This window comes from Trichosurus vulpecula, chromosome 1, assembly GCF_011100635.1.
Source record: "Trichosurus vulpecula isolate mTriVul1 chromosome 1, mTriVul1.pri, whole genome shotgun sequence".
NCBI lineage: Eukaryota > Metazoa > Chordata > Mammalia > Diprotodontia > Phalangeridae > Trichosurus > Trichosurus vulpecula.
This window is the reverse complement of record NC_050573.1, coordinates 140321205-140330753: the sequence shown is the minus strand read 5'-3', so window position 1 is coordinate 140330753 and position 9549 is coordinate 140321205. Positions and strand designations below refer to the sequence as shown.

The 9549-nt window shown below is 37.6% G+C and overlaps 1 pseudogene; it reads right to left on the bottom strand.

Annotated features, from left to right (window-relative positions):
* Window positions 1–1959: 1959 nt before the first annotated feature.
* Window positions 1960–2458, bottom strand: LOC118834840 (annotated as a pseudogene).
* Window positions 2459–9549: the final 7091 nt, after the last annotated feature.

Below are 9549 nucleotides of genomic sequence, written 5' to 3'. Positions count from 1 at the left end.
AAATTTGAAATAAAATATTCAAACTGCGTGGACGTTTTTTATACTGTTAGTGGCTATTGTAACTACTCAAGAAATGTTTCCTGAATCTATTGTCAGTTTCTCCATATGTACAGTGAAGGAGTTGAACTAGATGACCTCTAAGGAACCTTCCAAGTTTGAATGTTGTCAGGTTGTCTTTCACATACAACAGAACATAGTGACTGTGACTTGTGAAAATATTGAGAAGAGATTGACATCAAAAATCATAAAGACAGCAGTGATGATAAAAGAGAATGTAATAATCTTAGGAGAAATAAATAGAAAAACATTTTTGAGGTAAATGCATAATTAATATAGTATAAAATTATTTTACCACATATGTGTGTGTCTATTTCTCTATGTATTTGTGAGGGTTGGGGAAGCTAGGTGGCGCAGTGGACATGCTTGGAGTCAGAAAGAACTGAGTACAAATCTGCCCTCAGACTAATTTTGTCATCCTGGGCAAGTCACTTAACCCTGTTTGCCTCAGTTTCTTCATCTGTAAAATGAGCTGGAGAAGGGAATGGCAAACCATTCCAGTATCTTTGCTAAGAAAACCCCAAATGGGGTCATGAAGAGTCAAACACAAATAAAAATGACTGATATAGATAGATACACACTCATATATGTGTACGTATACATACAAATACACAGGGAAATTGTGTATGTATGTTTGTATGTATATATACACAAATATGCAGGGAAATTATATATTGTCATCACTAAATACATATGTATATATATATTCCCCATATATTCCTTATGTGTGTGTGTATCTATCTATATATCTATATACATACATACACACACATATACAACTTCCCTGTGTATTTGTATGTATGTGTAGTCTTCCAAAGCAATCTCATTTTGAGGTCAATATTACAAGTTATGTACTTGCTAATAGCACAAGCCAGCCTAACAAATGGATCCTTTTTTTCTTCTTTTTCTTTTCCCTCCATGAGCAGGTGTACAATCCTTACTTGTTTTTCAAATGACCTGATACCCTGTGCTTTCCCTCTTGCTCTGACAAGTAGTAAGATACTCTTTTTCCTCTCTATTGTTGAACACAGACTTTCAGAGATGGTGGGCTTTCTTCTTCATGGGCATGATTTAGAGACTATTGCAGTCTTATGGAAGCCCTGGTGCCTCAGGCCCTCAAATTTCCTATAGCAATGATTGGATGGGACAAAGATTGAACTCCTATCCATAGTTTTTTTTGGTGTGCATATTTTCTTGTGAAAATGGATGATTAATATTTTATAAAAGCCAAATTCCCTCTGAAAAGCACATATGTAGCAGATGGATAAATACATTTTTGAGCTCAATTTTTTACAGAGTAAACTATGTATGGCTTAATCCTGAGTCCCCAGTAAATAAGCATCTCTGTTTTCAGTCAGAAGCATACATGTGTATGTCATTCATTGACTATGTGTGTCCCATTTATTGATTGTGGCCTACGTAGATGCATCACTGCTTAGGATGCTAGGTCAGAAAGAGCCTTTGGCTCATTCAGGAGGTTCTACAGCATTCTAGGGTTTGTTTCAGTCAGCGTAGTAGCATCTGCCAAAAATAGCATTAGAGGATCTCATTATCTATAGGGATTCTCTGCTTGATATGTCCTGTACTCTGTGCCATAGCATCTTCATGAGAGTGAGGAATGTAAAACATTTTATACCAATGGAAAAATAGGAGTGTGGATTGGGAGTCATTGGTGTTCTCTCAGTTTTTCTATGACTTTGGTATCTTCCTCTCACCAATTCTTAATACCTTGGGAATTTTTGGAGGGCGTAGTTTACTAAATTTATTATGGCAAATATGTGTTCAATATATGTATATAATGCACATATACATCATGTGTGTGTATTTATACATATATGCTTATATTTATATGTACATTTATATATAGTATACATACATATATACACTTACAAACTGAAATGCTTATGTTATTTTTGTAGGCCTCTCTCTAGGACTGGTGACAATGCATTATCACAGTAGTGGCAAATGACTGTCTATATTATGGAGGCAGAAGTTCAGTCTTCAGACCATTAGATGGATTTTCTTCCCGCAGTTGCTGGACATATTAATCCCAATTTGCCATTTGCAATGGCTTCTACTGCTCCCTCCTGGCAAAGTAATCAGGATGCATTGCCTTTTCAGAATTATGCCAGTAATTTAAGTACTACTCAGGGAATTTATAACACTCATATCTTTCAAAGAAAATGCCTCCAGAGGAATCATGGAAGATATATGGTTGCTGTTGAGCCCAAAGTTCTTTCTCAGCTCCTATAAACAGTTTGGTAGTCTTTATCATATCATTTTCATTCTCATATTCTTCAAACTGAATTCTCAGTAAACAAGCTCTGAACCAATAGGTGTCCTCGTGGATGTACCAGGACTCAAAATGGTGGAGGACCCTCTTGTAGAGTCGTGGAACCATGACAGTGGCTGGTGAGTCTCAGAGCATCATCTTGCCCTTCTTCTATTACCTTGGAAATTGTTCACTTAATACCTTCAAAGTTGTGTTGCCTTCAATATGGACCTCTTTTGTGTACATATTCTCTAATATAGCTACTGCTCTTCCCTAGTTCGATCTCTTCAGGAACATTTCTATCTCCTCAGTAAGCATTTCTGATACTTTGATATTCGAGTCTAAATATGGTGACTACATTATCCCTAATAGTAAAAATTTTGTCCTAAAATCTCTGAGAACCTTTTCCCACCTTTCTGTTTGTTGTTCTCATTCAAATTTTATCCTTAAATGCCCTTGGGATGACTTTGTTTAGTAGGATCCCTCATCCAGCTTTCTTTAAACTTATTTTTCCCTCCATGGTTTTTCACTGTTTGAGGAGGTGAAACTTCTCATTATTATGCACAATCCACCTCTGTAAGGTTTTACAAACAAGCTTATCTTCTATGTTGGTTTTGCCTTTGGCTTTCATATCTCTCTACTTGATAAATATTTGTTAATTAAGGTGAGTTTTAGGCTAATGTCTCCTTAATTTGGTAATTGATTTACATTGATTAAACTTTTCCATTAAATTATTTTTAATTTAACAAACTTTTTTGTTTGGATGTTAAACCAATTCCACTAATTCATGTATTGCAGAGACTGCATGGCAGAGAGCATGGAGACCAATCCTTGGAGCCAAGACGAGCTCAGTGTAAGTTCACCTCTGACAACTACTGGCTGTATGACTACATCCAAATCACTTGCCCTCTCACTGCTCTAGGAAATACTCTAAGATTGGTTTTTGCAAAGGTCAAGACTTGCATTGGTAGAAGGAGTTTCCTTATTTGGGAGTTCCCTAAACCAATGAGACCAAAGATCCAGTCCAATCCCTATCCACTATTAAATCATTATGATCAATGTCAATGTCCTTGACTCTCTCTATTTCCCATTTTTCCATATCAATAACCTGTTAAAGTAGGTCAGCTTATGAGTCTAATTGTATACCATCTCTTTTTCTTATTTTTATTCTTTTAGTTTTGTCTTAAGTTTTCTCTTTACTCTAACTAGTCAGTGGTCTGACTACATAGAAAATTGATTTAGGTGTAGGAGAATGACAGTTCACTTGTCTGGGGTATGAGTCTGCTTTTGAGAAAAGCAGTTGCCAAGTTGTCTGCCTTGACAGTTCCCTTGTCTGGGGGCATAGATCTACTCAGGGTTCTAAAAGAAGCAGTTACTCTGACTTAGAGTTTTGAGTCAGTAGTTCCTCTTTTGAATGTGACAAGCTGTATAATACTGGATCAAATGGAAAACACAATATATTTCAGAGATGTATATATTAGGAATTGAAGATATGGAGAACCTTTTGGTTAATAATTATTGAAATATGGACATCTGAACTACTTAACATATGACAAATGCAATTTACTTAATCATAGAAGATGAGAATTTAGTTACTAACCTTAAGCTAAGATGTGCCTATTTATTGAGAGGAACCAATGTGAACCCAGAAAAGAAGTGAAACAACAGATTTAAGAACAATGTTAAGTAGTGATCACAAATATCTCTATACTTTCCCTTCTTACTGAAAGGTATAAATTCAACTGGGGAGAGAAGCTTGGAAGCAGAGAATCAGAGAAGTCAACCAGTAAATTGATCGATTTGGCTGAGAAATGGTTCCCAGTAATATGTTAGTCAAGCACAACACAGATCAACCCAGTTTAGCAGTGGAAGCATCTGCTACAGAAGCTACATCCATACATTGTATGGATAGGTCCTAAGTCAGGAGATGACACTGGGGTTTACAGTTACAGAGTTGTGAATTACCCAAGAAAATTGGTTTTCTTCACTCATGTGCTCTTTGTGCTTCCCTGGCAGGTTTCTATAAGTGTGTGTTCACTCTCCCCAACAAATACAGAGTGCTTTAATGGGAAAGCACAATCCTAGTGTATGTATGAATTGTGATATATTTATTTTTTTCCTGCTTTTGCTTTGATATATGAGTATCTGTGACACTACTACTTTTGTATATTATTAAGTAAATGGTTATGTTTAAGATTGATATATTTCAGCATTGTGAGTGGCTGCCTTGTTTAAATGGAAGTGAGGGCTCTTGAAAGCTGTAATAAAAAGTAAAGAAGATGTATTCCTCCCACAACAGCGTTACCCTTAAGACCCTGAGAGAATTTGAGTGTAATTTGAGTGGTGGTGGCTCTTCTCTGGAAACCTAAATGGCAATGTGAGGGCAGGTCCTAATGAGCAAGCTAAGCCAGAGAGTGAGTAGGTGTCCACATACCTTGTGAAAGAGGTTGACAATTGTAGACATACATGCCAAGTATTCCATGTACCCATTATACTGTATGGGTTTATACTAGGCACAGTACACAGATTATTAAAAAGAAAAGGATCTCATATAATTAACAAACCACTTTATAGCCCATTAAAATATAATCAATTTTATATTTGTATTTGTTATTTGGTATTCACTATGTCCTTTGATTCTTTTCTCTAGGAAAGTATCCATGATGTGCAGACATGACCCTACTATGTGATCTATAAGTACTTTGGCCAATCTTATTTCTTACTCTGATCTTATTTTCCAACCTTTTTTTGTCCCTACCATCTGGGACTATACTTATTTTTACTGTGAAGCTACCAAGTACCAAAATATATGGTGATTTAATTTCTGGGGTCTGACCAGTTTCCTTGTTCTCTGCCACAGGTTTTGGCTGCAATCATTCTGATGATCTCTGCAGATATTTATCTGAGCACTATGATAAATGAGCACATGTCCCATGAAATGATGTTTTATTGTTACCTTTGAATACCTGATGAAACTAACTCCAATAATTTCCTTATTTTGCTTCTGCAGGGAAAACTTGTGAACTGAAATTCCAGTTAGTTATAATTTCCCTTTGTCTTCTGGTTGCATTTATAGTGATTGTGTGAAAATGAGTATAATTTTATACCTTCAATAGTATGTATACTCAGTGTCATTGGATCAGGATCTCACACAAGAGGAGATTTTTAGAATGCCTATAGCTAAGATAATATTTATAGATGACCTTAAAGCCATGTGACTATTTTGCACCCTCTGATTCTTTTCCACCAATCAGCATGGTCACTGCAGAAGTGGTAGGGAACCACACAGAAATGAGAAGGGGTTCTATTTTTTATTTTGTGTTTCCAACTTACTAATGATGGGCCTCTCCATACTTTCTTAGCTTAATCCTTGGAAGGCACACTCAGTCGACCTTACCAGGAGTGTTGCAAAGCCTTTTTAGGTTGGTAGAATCTGCTGGCATAGCTTTTAAGAATCCAGGGTCACCTCCATACTATGATGAGGCATCAGCACAGGACTTAGTGTAGGCTACTACTATTGTTAAATGAAATATACATGTATGTATATGTATATATTTATATGCCCCCCATATACATATATGCACATGTGCATATATGTGTGTGAAAGAAGTGATTATTTTTCTATTATATTAACAACCAATTGTTAAATTAGGATTAACATTTCTTCTATTTATTTCTTTATTCAGGGACCAGCCCCTTCAGGCCAGTTAGTCAGTCTCTGAAGGACATTGCTGATGTTTGCCTACATCCTCTGGCTATGTACTCTGAGATCTTGAGGGGAGGGACCCTAACCGACTAGAAGATTTTACTTCTGTTTGGAGTGTAAACACAATCTAATCTAGATGAATCCTTGCCCTTAGGAAATAAGTCCATGTCCTTGTATCCTTCCATTGGAGTTTAGGGTAACCCAGTTTATGAAGGAGAAAATCAACCAGAGTGGTCTGAGTAGAAATGGATTCCTTTTGTCCTTTGTTGGAGGCATCTGAGTCTCATGATCAAACCACGTTCTCTGCAGGAGGAGCTGAAGACTTTTAGCCCACCTCCTCCTTAATATGTCTACCCTGTCTTGATTGTTCATGAATCAGGGTTGATTTTTAGCTGTTAGAGGCACCTCCTTTTCCAAAAGTATTTAAGCATGCAGTGATCTCCATGGTTCCATCTTGGATTACCAAGAGAAACCATTGGCCATAAAATTATTGATTATTAGCTAGACTAATTAATCAATTGATTATTAATTACCCAGAAACTCTGTCTCTCAGGCTTTTCATTCATCTTGTGTGTGTGTGTGTGTGTGTGTGTGTGTGTATATATATATATATGTGTGTGTGTATGTGTGTGACTGATTAGTGCAGAAATATTAGCTCTTTTATGTTACAAGATAGTATTGGTCTTGGATCCAGCCCTGTGTGAATGAGTTCCAACTTGGCTAACCTTTTTTTTTATCCAAGTACCACAGAAACAAATGGTGATTCTTTAGGGGAAATTTTCTATTACTAATTAGCAGTTAAATTTTTTCAGGTGAGAGAAAGAAGGAACACTCACCTTTCATTTTGCTTTTAAACATATTTAAAATAAACCTCAGAAAACTTTTTACAAGGAATGGCCTCCTCACCTCCCTTCACTCCTTCAAAACAGGAGTTCAACTTGCAGCAAAAGAGTTGTAACACTATTCAATCCAGCAGGCATTTGTTAAATGTGGACTTCACTGAATGCCAAACTCATGTTGCCCTAAAGGGCTTAACAATCCCAAGATCTGACTAATTTTAGTATTGTGAAATAATACATATAGCATAGCTGAAGGTTGGGGGATGGAAAAGGGGAAATGGAACACCATGTGGAGGAGAAGGGACTGTATTAGTGATGGAGTCCTAATACAGCTGCCCTAGCCCCAATATTCTAACTTCATTATAGGCCCGCTGTACCTACTTAGCTTCCCTGCCAGTGTCCTAACTTATGCCTAACTGCTCACTAGAACAACAGGTGTTGTCTCTGAACTCTTAGTTCCTACAGAAACAGCAACTGTCCATGTGATGGGAACCCAGCCACTGCCTCTACCTAGCTACTGCCCCCAGACCCATTCCCACAGAAACAGGTGTGTTCTTGTATTCAATCACAATTACATTATCCATCTAGCCCAAGACAGGACCACAATACCTAATTAATTATCTGTCTTGACCAGACAGGACCACAATGGAAAGCCAATTGGAGGACAGAATGTTTAACCACTGAACCATAGATGGGACCCCTTCTCCACTACCTAATCCCTTAACAAACTTATCTGGTTTGTAGTTGCATCTTCACCCTATAAAAATCCATCTTGCTTTCTCTGAAGTTGCTGGTTCCTCTTGGAACTCAGCCTGCTTTATGAGATGCGTCAATCTCATTAAATGCCAATCCTTGGATTAGAGGGGGTCTGACTCTGAATTTTTTGAGACAGTTCCACCAGAACACATCATGAAACTTCAACAGTTTTTGGCCCTAGGCAGGCAGAGACTAAACTTCAACATTAAGAGTTAGAAGAGCTGGGTTTGAATCTCAGGCCTGCTACTTACTAGCTGTACAAGCTCAGAAAATTACTTTAGCCGCTCAATCTTGGCTTCTTCATAAACATAATATGCAATTAACAGTGTGATTGTCATGAGGTACAAATGAGATGATGAGTATGAAAGCACTTGGAACACGACACAGTACTCTGCAAATGGTCCCGAGCCCTCACTGTCCCCATTTGACTCCATTCTGGCATTGATGATCTTCTTGGCATCAGTGGACAATGAGGGCTTTTATGACTTCTCCAGGGACATTGTTCTGGCATTGGATGATGTCTCCTTAATGAATTATGAGTTTTTTGTCTTCTCCTCGGTTACACCACTGATTCCCAACTGGACATGATTGACTGATGCATGAGTAGTTCATGCACTTGGGCTTGTCTTTTAAAAAAGGAGAGCAAAGGCACAAAGAAAAGCGGGGTGAAAGGTAAGAAAGAGAAGTTAGCCTTTCGAGGCCTTAGTTACCCTTTTGGTGTACAGCCAACAACCTACAAGGGAATCTTGTGCTTTGGGGAACCATATGTAATGTCAGGCAGGGTCCCTCAGAAGAGTTCCTGACCAAGCATTCTGTGCTCAGATGAGGAGGCACTCAATGCCAGAATAGGACTAGAAGAATTCAGAGATCCCTGAGGGAGATGATGCTCATGGGAGGGGAGTGTCTGACCTTCTGCCAACTTTAGAGTGCCTTTCCCTTGAGAATGGTGTGCAAATGCAGGATAGTACTTTATATCATAGATCTGGAGAAATCCTAGATATCTCTGGTTGGGTTAAAGGCCACCAGAGAGAAGATGAGAAGAATCTTAATTTTTTACACGTCTAGGTGTGAGTAATTGTATTATTTCTTGGTCTAAATAAAGTCTGTTACACATTGGGGCAATTAATAACAATCACGGAAAGGAAAGACTATATTTTGGGTTTTGTTATCCCGAGTGCTTGCATGGGAACACAGGATCCAGTTCCTTTTCTATATAGACTTAGACATGAGTCAAATTCTGATATCCCCAAGGGACTCATTGGTGGGGGAAGCACAATCCAAAATAGGAATTTTGTGAGAAGTTCTCACAGCTGAACTCATTGCGTAGAAACCCAGAAGTTTGGTTCTGGCTCCTGGGTTATATACAGATAACAAAGAATTTGTGTCTTGGTATGGCTTGTACTCTTAATGAAAAGAGCTCCAGTGAGATAAGAAGGAATGTTTCCAGCATTTGTACCTGTATGTTTGTATTTGCGGTGATTATTCAGATTAATGCTGTACATGAAGATCTATGCAGCTATTAAAATTGGGGCAAAGTATAATAGTCAAGGAAGGGAAGGTTAGAAATTAGAGGCCCAAACTGTAATGATTTTGAGTGACTATTCCTGCAAAGTGAAAGTGCCTTAAATGCAGAATTATGTTTGAGATCATTTTAGTAGCACTTACCCATATTAAACACTGGTACATAATGACCCTGATTCAAGCTGCATTATAGAATTTTCTATCCAAAGAAACATAGCTTTGTACCATTCTAAAAAGGAAGAAAACATCCATCTTGCTTTACGAAAATCCAAGTACAAGCAGATTTACGTAAAAGAGAAATTAGTGAGTTTAAATAGTGAGTTCCTCAAGTACATTTAAAATGTCAATTTACAAAAAACTCAATTTAAACACAACTTTTAAAGGAGCAAATCTATTGT